The following is a 9,712-nucleotide window of genomic DNA, read 5'->3' on the forward strand; positions in this document are numbered from 1 at the left end:
ACTTACAGATGTAGCGACGAACTGTAGTTACTCACAGTGGTTTTCTGAAGTGTTCCTGAGCCCATCTGGTGATATCTTTTACACACTGATGTCGGTTTTTGATACAGTACCGCCTGAGGGATCAAAGGTCCGTAATTACGTGCAGTGATTTCTCCAGATTCTCTGAACCTTTGGATGATATTACAGACCTTAGGTGGTGAAATCCCTAAATTCCTTTCAACAGGTGGTTGAGAAATGTTGTTCTTAAACTGTTTGACAATTTGCTCACGCATTTGTTCACAAAGTGGTGACCCTCGCCCCATCCTTCTTTGTGAATGACTGAGCATTTCATGGAAGCTGCTTATATACCCAATCATGGCACCCACCTGTTCCCAATTAGCCTGTTCACCTGTGGGATGTTCAAAATAAGTGTTTGATGAGCATTCGTCAACTTTCTCAGTCTTTTTTGCCACTTGTGCCAGCTTTTTTGAAAGTTTTCCTGTCCGAACGGTAAATATCTTGTATTTGCAGTCTATTCAATTAAATATAGGTTGGAAAAGATTTGCAAATTATTGTATTCTGTTTTTATTTACCATTTACACAACGTGCCAACTTCACTGGTTTTGGGGTTTGGATGTCAAATTCCTAATTTCCTGTTACCTATTTGGCTAATTTACCAGAGCTGCACACCTATTCGTTAAAACCCCCCAAAACAATTGCATTTGCTAACTATTTATTTTATTTGCAGGTCAAATATAATGACTTTTTTTATTTTTTATTGAGCAGATGCTACATGACTGAAGTGAAACGCCAACACGGTTAAGGGAGGTGTCAATACAGGTAGTGATTGTGCCACACACTCACTGAGGCGTCATTTGCCCAACTCCAGTCACTACACTGAATTTTAAGGCCGTCAGGTTTTCTGTGCAAAAAGCTCAAATTTTTCACTTGTGTCACACGTGCATTTTTCACATCGACACGCATTACATGTGACACCAATCTGAATTTTGCCACCAAAGCATAACATACAACTAAAATCCGGCCATAGTATGAATTATTTTTTTCCCCACAATTCACCTGAGACAATTTGCGACATAGCTGATGTGCCTATAGACCACAGGTGTCAAACTCAAGGCCCGCCACTTCATTTTATTTGGCCCTCTAAAGCCTGGAAATAGTTTGTATGAATAAAGAACTGTAACTTTTCTTACTAAATGTGTTCTTTCTTTCTATTTTGGGAGGAAAATAACATATGTACTCCATGTTCTCGCAAATGATGTTAACTTAAATATTGTGTTGTGGAAGTCCCTTCCTTCCGGGTTCTTTAGGCCACCAGTCACCGACATCACCACTCCTTTTCAGGGTAAACAATAATGTTTATTTTACAATAAACGTCAGATCGGGCAAAGTCTTTGTATGCTTTTCAGCAATTGTCTTTTTCCTCTATCGAGCACATGAATGGTTTCCCTTCAGAGTGGTCTGTCTTGCTCTCGCTCCCCTCGTGCTTCACCAACCGCCATCAACAACAACTCCCTTCTCCTTCCCGACTGCTGCCTTTAACAGAGCGACAGGTGATCAGACAAACACTCTCAGCTTTGTCATTTACGCACCTGTCGCTAATCTCGAAGCCGGTCCTGGCACATCCCGCTTTGCGGCAGGTCCGCAGGCCACGCCCCCCACATGTGTAATTATGCAAAAATATATTCTTCAAACCACGTTTTGAATAGAAATAAATACTAATAGTAATGATTTCAAAGCAAGTTATCCGTCAAATTGTGCAATGTAAAAGTAGCGATAGATTTCATGGTCAAATTGTGAAATTAACTGTGGTTTTTACAGCATTTTTCTCTAAATGAAAAAAACTGTACTTTTTTTTTACTGTAATAAACTGTGGTGTCGTTTTGGCATTTACAGTAATACACCGAAAAATCTACAAAAAAAAAAACTGGCAGCTCAGGTGCCAAAATGTTACTGTAAAATTGCAGTTTTTTTATTTACAGTAAAACAAACAATTGTAGATTTTACAGTAAAAGTCTGACGACTGAGCTGCTTCTTTTTTTTTTTTACCATAAAAACAGCAGTATTGTTTTCCATTTACAGTCATATAAACTACATTTTGAGGTGAAATTATTGCAAATTACCAAATTTTTTTTTTTACATTTTAGTTTAAAAAAAATCTACTAATAAAATGCATTTAAAAAATTGTGTAATAATACTATTCACTGTTAGAAGCTGCCCTCTGGGGCCAAACATAACTGCGATGTGGCCCTCATTGAAAACAACTCTGACATCTCTGCTATAGTCGAACTAACTGCAATCGTTTGTAGCAACACTACTCGAAAAGCGTAAACAATGCGCAGGGATTGTGGGAAATGTAGTGTTTCACAGAAATATCACAGGAAACTACAACGCAGAAGTGTGCGTGACTATAGACGCTCCGATGACTGCGGGCATTCTGCACTGAATCCGCTTTGCCAAGGGCCGGCCCTAGGCTTTTTGTGTCCTTGAACAAGATTTGGCTGCTTGTGCGAGACGCTGGAGGGTAGAGCCGACTGCAGCCGAGTGGGTATCGTAATACAGTCGTCCCTCACCACCAAAGTTTGTGGCTTGTAAAGGTGACTATGTGCATGCGTTATTTCATGTGTAATGTTTACAAAATATGTTTGGGAAGTTTTTTTGGGGGCTCTAGTATGTGTATAATGAATATTTACTCATTTACAATGGCCAGGCCCAAAGTTAATCACCAAATTCCGGACTATAAGCCGCTACTTTCTTTCCTACACTTTGAACCCTGCGGCTTATAAGACTGTGCGGCAAATGTATAGATGTTTCTCCTATAACAGCCATAATAAAAATAGTTTTTAAAAAAACAAGCAAACGCACCTAGAAGGTGTTTTATATTTTGTGCTAGGGCGCCCTCTTATTGGCAAGTTTGCTCACTGCAGGTGCCCTTCCATTTACAGGTAGTGCTTTTTTTTTTTCAAACCAGTCTTACGATCTTTTCACTTCACGTCTGGTTATGTTTCCTTAGTTGGTAACTATTTCGTGGCAGCGCTCTTATTTTTGTTGCAGTTCCTGCATGTTTCCTTCACCTGTCCCTGATTGGCAGCCTGGCACACCTGGTTGCAGTTGCCAATCAGGCTGCTATTTATGCCTGCCTCGCCTGTTTCCTCAGTGCTGGAGGATTGATTATGTTAGGGAACTTTTGTGACTGCTCCTCCTATGTTATTTATTTATTCATTTTTTTCCCCTCCTATGTTTGTGTATAATAAAGACTCTTACCTGCACACCTGCAGCCATGCGGGTTCCTCACACAGAGTGTCGTGTTCATCTTTTCCCCGTCCGGAATGTTTCAACTCGTACAGATTCTTCATTTGTCACTCCTCGGAAGGTTTGTAAATTTTACAATATAACTAAAACTGTTTATACTTACTAAACCGTCCCACGTGTGATGTCTGTAGGCGTGTTTTCATGCATATTTGTATACGCTATCCCTGGTGTTGTTAGCATGAGCTAAAATGCTAACACATTTACGAGTGTCTGTGTTAATAATATTAACTTACAATGTCATTGTGAGGTTTCCCTCGTGTGGTGGGTTCTCCTGGCCGACAGATCTTCGGGAGCCCGGTAGACAGTTTGAATAAAGTATTTTTGTTTTATTTTGGGTGGCTTGCTTTCCAGAAATATATACGTTTGTCTCTGGGCGTGTGTCTCTCCCTGGCTCCAACTCCAACAATGTGTCAAGTTCCGGCTGCTGCTAATAAGGGCGACAGGTGATTAGATAACAAGCCCCAGCTGGGCAATCTACTCACCTGCCGCAGACCACGCCCCCTTCCACAGTCATTATTTTTGTATTGTTTCAGTCTCAAAAAATGCTCAGTAAATTCACCAAAACGTCAACGTGGAGTTATTGAGTCTGTTTAGCTGATTGGAGAGCTAGCTTCCGCAGCTAGTGGGTTCATGACAATGACTTCTGTTTTGTTAGATCGGCCATTTTACTGCCGGGACACCGTTTGGAAGCATTTAAGGTATGTAAATAGTCGCTATATATGGAAAAATATATTTTTCTTCTAAAATTTAAGTGGGTGCGCCTTATATCCCTGTGCCCTCTATAGCCCGGAAAATACGGTAGCAGCGATAAATGAGGGTTTCCTGTATTAATTTTGGCGACCTGAAGTAGATTTGGCTAAGGTAGCCTGAGTGTGTGCATTAAAGATGCAACCTACAAAAATCATCTATGGTGAGATACAGTGGAACCTCAATTCACCAACGCCTCTATTTGCACGGAGATCGAGCAATATATGTCAATACATTGTGATATTATATATATATACATATATTATTTATATATATATATATATATTATTTATATATATATATATATATATATATATATATATATACATATATATATATATATATATATATATATATATATATATATATATATATATATATATATATATATATATATATACATATATATATATATATGTAAGTATTTATATATATATATATATATATATATATATATATATATATATATATATATATATGTAAGTATTTATATATATATATATATGTAAGTATATATATATATATATATATATATATATATATATATATATATATATATATATATATATATATACATATATATATATATGTATATATATATATATATATATATATATATATATATATATATATATATATATATATATATGTAAGTATTTATATATATATATAAGTATTTATATATATATATATATATATATATATATATATATATACGTATATATATATATATATAATGTGTATATATATATATATATATATATATATACGTATATATATATATATATATATATATATACGTATATATATATATATAACGTATATATATATATATATATATATATATATATATATATATATATATATATATATATATATATAACATATATATATATATATATATATGTATATATACATATTTATATTTTTATATATATATATATTAAAAAATATATATATATATATACGTATATATATATATATATATATATATATATATATATATATATATATATATACGTATTTATATTTAAAAAAAAAAATATATATATATATATATATATATATATATATATATATATATATATATATATATATATATATATATATATATATATATATATACGTATTTATATATATACCGAAACATTTGTTTCGGTGAACCGTCGCCTCATTCAGTCCGCTGGAGTATAAGCAGCTTTAGACTAAATGTATCTTTTCTGTAACGTCTTGCTTGGCCGATTCAAGATACGGTTTGTATCTGATACCAGTCTTGTTCTTCGAAACGACCCCTTGTGAATACAAGATCATAGTAGAGATATTCCTGCTTGTACCAGAGAAGGAAACTGCATTTCTTTGCGCTAAACTTGCACAAAAGACACACACTATTGAAGGGCTAGGGTGCATTATAGGGCTCATTAGGCCCAGCCAAAGTACAAAAGCTGTGTCAATCTGTTCACACTGAATATATCTGATTATAACTTAATGAACTGCAAAAGACGGCACTCCAGAGGCTCAAAAATGTGTGTATGAAAACAAGAAAGTCAGTATCACACAATACAATACAGGGTATCTCCTCTCAGAGAATGCTTTGTAGATTTTTGACGTCATTATTAATAAGTTGAAAATAACTGTATAATATTTGTATATGTAATTTATGTTTAAATGTTTTCAAAATGTTGTGACACCCAAGCTGTACAATAGAAATGTAATTTAAAGTAGTGTATAAAAGCCACGACAAATTGCCATGATTTCACAGCAATAACAGAACAGAATGCGGAGGAAGAAAAAAAAAAATCCTCTAATGATGTAATGTTGATGTTTAGAATTTCGGGGCCTGTGAATGCACCACGCTCGCCGTGACCGCCATTGATGCATAATGAGAAAGTGCTGAGATGCTGTTGTAAAGAGTGTTTGCAACCAAACCGCCATCGATGTGTTGAGGTCGGCAATAACAATTTTACAAGACGCATGCCATTTTCGGAAACTGCATTACAATATATTACAAACCCCGTTTCCATATGAGTTGGGAAATTGTGTTAGATGTAAATATAAACGGAATACAATGATTTGCAAATCCTTTTCAACCCATATTCAGTTGAATATGCTACAAAGACAACATATTTGATGTTCAAACTGATAAACCTTTTTTTTTTTTTTTTTTGCAAATAATCATTAACTTTAGAATTTGATGCCAGCAACACGTGACAAAGAAGTTGGGAAAGGTGGCAATAAATACTGATAAAGTTGAGGAATGCTCATCAAACACTTATTTGGAACATCCCACAGGTGAACAGGTAAATTGGGAACAGGTGGGTGCCATGATTGGGTATAAAAGTAGATTCCATGAAATGCTCAGTCATTCACAAACAAGGATGGGGCGAGGGTCACCACTTTGTCAACAAATGCGTGAGCAAATTGTTGAACAGTTTAAGAAAAACCTTTCTCAACCAGCTATTGCAAGGAATTTAGGGATTTCACCATCTACAGACTGTAATACCATCAAAGGGTTCAGAGAATCTGGAGAAATCACTGCACGTAAGCAGCTAAGCCCGTGACCTTCGATGCCTCAGGCTGTACTGCATCAATAAGCAACATCAGTGTGTAAAGGATATCACCACATGGGCTCAGGAACACTTCAGAAACCCACTGTCAGTAACTACAGTTGGTCGCTACATCTGTAAGTGCAAGTTAAAACTCTCCTATGCAAGGCGAAAACCGTTTATCAACAACACCCAGAAACACCGTCGGCTTCCTGGGCCTGAGCTCATCTAAGATGGACTGATACAAAGTGGAAAAGTGTTCTGTGGTCTGACGAGTCCACATTTCAAATTGTTTTTGGAAACTGTGGACGTCGTGTCCTCCAGACCAAAGAGGAAAAGAACCATCCGGATTGTTATAGGCGCAAAGTTGAAAAGCCAGCATCTGTGATGGTATGGGGGTGTATTAGTGCCCAAGACATGGGTAACTTACACATCTGTGAAGGCGCCATTAATGCTGAAAGGTACATACAGGTTTTGGAGCAACTAATGTTGCCATCCAAGCAACGTTACCATGGACGCCCCTGCTTATTTCAGCAAGACAATGCCAAGCCACGTGTTACATCAACGTGGATTCATAGTAAAAGAGTGCGGGTACTAGACTGGCCTGCCTGTAGTCCAGACCTGTCTCCCATTGAAAATGTGTGGCGCATTATGAAGCCTAAAATACCACAACGGAGACCCCCGGACTGTTGAACAATTCCAGCTGTTAATCAAGCAAAAATAGGAAAGAATTCCACCTGAGAGGCTTAAAAAATGTGTCTCCTCAGTTCCCAAACGTTTACTGAGTGTTTTTAAAAGGAAAGGCCATGTAACACAGTGGTGAACATGCCCTTTCCCAACTACTTTGGCACGTGTTGCAGCCATGAAATTCTAAGTTAATTATTATTTGCAAAAAAAAATAACTTTTATGAGTTTGAATATCAAATATGTTGTCTTTGTAGTGCATTCAATTGAATATGGGTTGAAAAGGATTTGCAAATCATTGTATTCCGTTTATATTTACATCGAACACAATTTCCCAACTGATATGGAAACGGGGTTTGTATGTACAGTATATATCATTTGGGCTGACCACACGATTAATGGTACTACCGACTCAGTTCAGAATCGATTTTCAATTCAGAACAATTCTCGATTCAAAATCTATATATATTTATTTTTTTACAAAATGGGGTGCCAGTTCTATGATAAACTGCAATCCTCCATAAAATGACAAACAACTCTGATAAATATTTATATTACCTTTGAGGGGAATTGCCTTTTATTTGGAATTTTGCCTATCGTTCACAATCATAATGAAAGACATGATGAAATATCGATTAAAAAACAACAACATTTTAAATATTAAATAAAGGTAAATTAAAGTCTGCCTACAACATAGCCTATTGGAGCTCCTCTATTTAATAAATAACCATTCAAAAAACACCAACAATGCATCATTTACATTTACATTGACATCACATTGACAAAGATAAGACCTTCTGGAAAAAAGTTCTGTGGTCAGATGAAACAAAAATTGAGCTGTTTGGCCACAATACCCAGCAATATGTTTGGAGGAGAAAAGGTGAGGCCTTTAATCCCAGGAACGCCATTCCTACCGTCAAGCATGGTGGTGGTAGTATTATGCTCTATGCCTGTTTTGCTGCCAACGGAGCTGGTGCTTTACAGAGAGTAAATGGGACAATGAAAAAGGAGGATTACCTCCAAATTCTTCAGGACAACCTAAAATCATCAGCCCGGAGGCTGGGTCTTGGGTGCTGTTGGGTGTTCCAACAGGACAATGACCCCAAACACATGTCAAAAGTGGTAAAGGAAATCAGGCTAGAATTAAGGTTTTAGAATTACCTTCTCAAAGTCCTGACTTAAACGTGTGGACAATGCTGAAGAAACAAGTCCATGTCAGAAAACCAACAAATTTAGCTGAAACGCACCAATTTTGTCAAGAGGAGTGGTCAAAAATTCAACCAGGAGCTTGTGGATGGCTACCAAAAGCGCCTTATTGCAGTGAAACTTGCCAAGGGACATGTAACCAAACATAAACATTGCTGTATGTATACTTTTGACCCAGCAGATTTGGTCACATTTTCAGTTGACCCATAATAAATTCATAAAAGAACCAAACTTCATGAATGTTCTTTTGTGACCAAGAAGTATGTGCTCCAATCACTCTATCACAAAAAATAAGAGTTGTAGAAATGATTTGAAACTCAAGACAGCCATGACATTATGTTCTTTACAAGTAAACTTTTGACCACAACTGTACCAACCCGCAGAAAACACTTGGCTCTTCAAGTACCACCACATTACCAAAATTAAAATACAGTAGCGCAGTAGGCCTAAGTATTCAATAAAACAAAGCAGAGGTTTTATTTAACAAGTATATTTATTATTTATGGCCACTGTAAGAATACAAACACTGCACAAACATCACTGTGGAGGGGGGGGCGTGGCCTGCGGACCTGCAGCGAAGCGGGGTGTGCCAGGACCGGCCTCGAGATCAGCGACTGGTGATTAGATAACCAAGTCCTGGTGGGCCATCTACGCACCTGTCGCTGATCTCGAAGCCAGTCCTGGCACACCCCGCTTCGCTGCAGGTCCGCAGGCCACGCCCCCCTCCACAATCACCATCAATCATAGTCCTTATACAGTACATTTTTACAGACATCTTTGGCATACCACTACATAGAGCGGTCCACGTACCACAGTTTGAGAATCACTGCATTTAGCTTTGTTTAATGTCGATTTTCCCCAACTTTGGGTCTATTACACAAGCACACTTATGTGCACATGGATAAAATCAATAATCAATGGAATCATTGCTTAATAAGTAATGCTTCTCTCAACCACAACTGAGAACCTCCTTTTCACTCCGAATAAAATATTCTCTCGGCTTTTAACAGCTGGCTTTCAGAGTAAAAGACAAAGCTTGAAGTCCCAAAGGTTGTCATCCTTTTTTGCATTCAAAGAGCATGCAGACGAGCACGTTCTGCTTAAAGGTTTTTTTTTTTTTTCACTGACAGCCTTGACTGACAAGGTCGGGTATGATTCTTAATATGGGCTGACCTTTGCCACCGGGTCGCTCTAATGGTGGCAAAAATAACCACCAGCACACG

The 9,712-nt window shown here is 36.9% G+C and overlaps 1 long non-coding RNA gene across 1 annotated transcript; it reads right to left on the reverse strand.

Moving 5' to 3' along the window:
- Positions 1–1,338: 1,338 nt before the first annotated feature.
- Positions 1,339–3,687, reverse strand: LOC133663791 (uncharacterized). Its single transcript, XR_009828411.1, has 3 exons — positions 3,543–3,687; positions 3,262–3,362; positions 1,339–1,533 (listed from the first exon to the last, which is right to left on the reverse strand). It is a non-coding gene; the product is annotated as an uncharacterized LOC133663791 (long non-coding RNA).
- Between the last annotated feature and the right edge of the window lie 6,025 nt (positions 3,688–9,712).

This window comes from Entelurus aequoreus, linkage group LG13 (genome assembly GCF_033978785.1).
Source record: "Entelurus aequoreus isolate RoL-2023_Sb linkage group LG13, RoL_Eaeq_v1.1, whole genome shotgun sequence".
NCBI classification, from domain to species: Eukaryota; Metazoa; Chordata; class Actinopteri; order Syngnathiformes; family Syngnathidae; genus Entelurus; species Entelurus aequoreus.